The sequence below is a fragment of the Chlorocebus sabaeus genome, chromosome 23, assembly GCF_047675955.1.
Source record: "Chlorocebus sabaeus isolate Y175 chromosome 23, mChlSab1.0.hap1, whole genome shotgun sequence".
In the NCBI taxonomy this organism is placed as follows: domain Eukaryota; kingdom Metazoa; phylum Chordata; class Mammalia; order Primates; family Cercopithecidae; genus Chlorocebus; species Chlorocebus sabaeus.
The window spans coordinates 27,649,221-27,652,403 of record NC_132926.1 but is presented as its reverse complement, the minus strand read 5'-3'; the positions used below and the strand labels follow the sequence as shown (position 1 = coordinate 27,652,403).

At 39.6% G+C, this 3,183-nt stretch overlaps 1 pseudogene; it reads right to left on the bottom strand.

Annotated features, from left to right (window-relative positions):
* Nucleotides 1-1,954: 1,954 nt before the first annotated feature.
* LOC103245188 (corepressor interacting with RBPJ 1-like) lies at nucleotides 1,955-2,946 on the bottom strand (annotated as a pseudogene).
* Between the last annotated feature and the right edge of the window lie 237 nt (nucleotides 2,947-3,183).

The following is a 3,183-nucleotide window of genomic DNA, read 5'->3' as shown; positions in this document are numbered from 1 at the left end:
TATTTTGTGAGATTTCGGTCAGTACTTTGACATATATTGAGAATTGCTTAATGGCTCAGCAAATAGTCTGTCTTAGTAAACATTTAATGTGCTCTTCAAAAAAAAATGTATATCAGCAGTTATTGGCTATGGTATTCTATAAATATCAGTTTGTTTGATCATGTATTCAAATATTCTATTTCCTTATTGATTGATTTGTCTGCTTATTCTATCAATTACGAAAAAGGGAATATTAACATCGCCTCATATTTGTGGATTTCTCTTATTTCTCACTTTGATTCTGTCCCTTTTTGTTTTATGCATTTTAAAGCTTTGCTACTAGTTGTGTACACGTTGAGAATTATTATATCATCATGATTTTAACTTTCTATCTATAAAATGACTGTTTTTGGTGATACTTTTTGTCTTGAAATCTAATTTGTCTGATATTAATATAGTCATACTAGTTTCCTTATGGCATAGTTTGTGTGACATATTGTGTTTCATCCTTTTATGTTCAACCTGTCTCTATATTTATATTTAAAGTGATTATCTTATAAACGGCATATAGTTGAGTCTTGCCTCTTTTTATTCACTTTGAAAATCTCCGCCTCTTACTGTACATTTAATGTAACTGTTGATAAGTTTGGGGTTGGCCAGACATGGTGGCTCATGCTCGTTCCCAGCAGTTTGGAAGGCCGAACTGGGTGGATCACTTGAGGTCAGGAGTTCAAGACCAGCCTGGCCAACATGGTGTAACCCTGTCTCTACTAAAAATACAAAAATTACCCAGGTATGGTGGCATGCACCTGAATCTCAGCTACTTGGTAGGCTGAGACAGAAAAATCGCTTGATCCCAGGAGACAGAGGTTGCAGTGAGCTGATATCACACCACTGCATTCCAGCCTGGGCAATAAAGTGAGACTCCCTCTCAAAAAAAAAGTTTGGGGTTAAGTCTTAAGTCTACTATGTTGTCAGTTTCCATTTGGTCCCTCTGTTCTTTGTTCTCTTTTTCCCACTTTCTTGGTCTAATTAAGTACTTTTTTAGAACCCCATCTAGTTTACTCTAATGACTTTTTAGCTATATGACACTAGGTATATACATGTATGTATATATATTTTTACTGTCATTCTTTTAGTGATGTTTCAGAACAAAGAAAATGTCACAGAGTTATACGTGGTTTTTATCTGGTATAGGGTACAAGAAACAGTTACCAACAGAAGATATTTCTACAGCCCCAAAGTAGCTTACTTATAAATATTTGCAAAATTCATTCTTACGGTACTCATGTAGTTTTGTACTTGGATCGACAGTTTACAGAGATGAGTAATTAAAATTAGTCTTTTTTTGTTTGGTTTTTGTTTTTTGTTTTTTATTGAGACGAAGTCTCACTCTGTACCCCAGGCTGGAGTGCAGTGGTGCGATCTTGGCTCACTGCAAGCTCCGCCTCCTGTGTTCACGCCATTCTCCTACCTCGGTCTCCCGAGTAGCTAGGACTACAGGCACCCGCCACCACACCCAGCTAATGTTTTGTATTTTTACTAGAGACGGGGTTTCACTGTGTTAGCCAGGATGGTCTCGATCTCCTGACCTCGTGATCCACCCGCCTCGGCCTCCCAAAGTGCTGGGATTACAGGCTGTTCTGCCATCCACGTTGGCCAGGCTGGTCTTGAGCTCCCCTCATTTCTTTCAGAGCCTCTCTTCTCTGGGCTATAATTATGGCTTCCGGACTTTTTGTCAGAATTGGAATGGCTCCATTTGCTATTCTCCCTAGAACTCTCGTGTTTTAAGAACCTGAGCTTTTTCTTGGCTTTTTCCTGGTTATGGTGACTGCCAGAAAGTTCTTCATGAAGTTTCCTCTTCTTACACAGGTCCTTCTCTTCAGAATCACTGTGTGATATGCCCTGAACACTTGCTTTTCTTTCTTTTCTTCCTATTTTTTTTCTTTATTGTCACTCTCACTCTCACTACTGCTTTCTGAAGTCTTAGTAGAGGAAGAGGAGGAGGAGGAGGAAGACGAGAAAGAGGAAAAGGATTTATGTTTTTTGTGTTTACTTCTGCTCTTCTGAAACTTTCTTTTTTCTTTTTTCTTTTTTTTTTTTCTTCTCCAGTCGATCTAATTTCCTAAGAAGTTTCTGTTTTTGTTTAGTTGTTAGTGACTTTGAGCATTCAACTTCTGGATCTTCTTCACCCTCACTTGCAACATACTCTTGTGATGGATCGATCATTTGCCGTCAAGTTTCTCCCCAGTATATTTCCTTTCAGTGCAAACCTACTGTTTCTCATCTTCGCTATTAGCTCCAAGGGATGCATAGATGGCCCTGAACCATCAGCAAGAACGGAACTTGCATTGATTTCAGAAAGACCAAACAAAGGACATTCTTGATCTGTGTTGACATGACCCTATCGGTGACATTTAATGCACTACACATTTCGAACCTGAATACCCAAGGGCTGATCTCTGATGTTCATGTCATCTTTGGCATATTTTTCTCGTGTGGCTCCTTTCTGTCATTCAAATTTGTATTCAGTCTCTCCTTCTGTTTCTTCTTTCTCTTTGTTTTCTTTTTTAGCTCCTGATGGGGCTTCATACATGAAATTAAGGCCATTCTTTACATGCTCATCTCCCATAAGCAATCTATTACCATATGATTCTTGTTCTTTAAGAAATTGCTGCATTAATTCTTCTTGTTTCTTCTTATCATATATTTTCTGTTTTGCCATCCATAGTTTTTTGACGTTGGATTTGGAGGCAGGATGAAAGTCCTTCTTGCACATGAAGTTGGTGAAGGATTTTCCCATCTTGGAGCTGGAGCTGGGGAAAGCAGCAGCTAAATCTGTAAGCAACATAAACAAACTCAACCTCCTAACCGGAACTGCCACCACTGTATATTTTTAAAATGATGGCTCTAGGAATTACATCCATAACTTATAACACTCTTTTTTTTTTTAGACGGAGTCTCGCTCTGCAACTTGGTTGGAGTGCAGTGGCGTGATCTCGGCTCACTGCAACCTCCATCTCCTGGGTTCAAGCGATTCTCCCACCTCAGCCTCTTGAGTAGCTGGGATTACAGGCACCTGCCATCAGGCCTGGCTAATTTTTGTATTTTTGTAGAGATGGGGTTTCACGATGTTGGCCAGGCTGGTCTTGAACTCCTGACCTCAGGTCATCCTCCTGCCTCGGCCTCCCAAAGTTCTGGGAT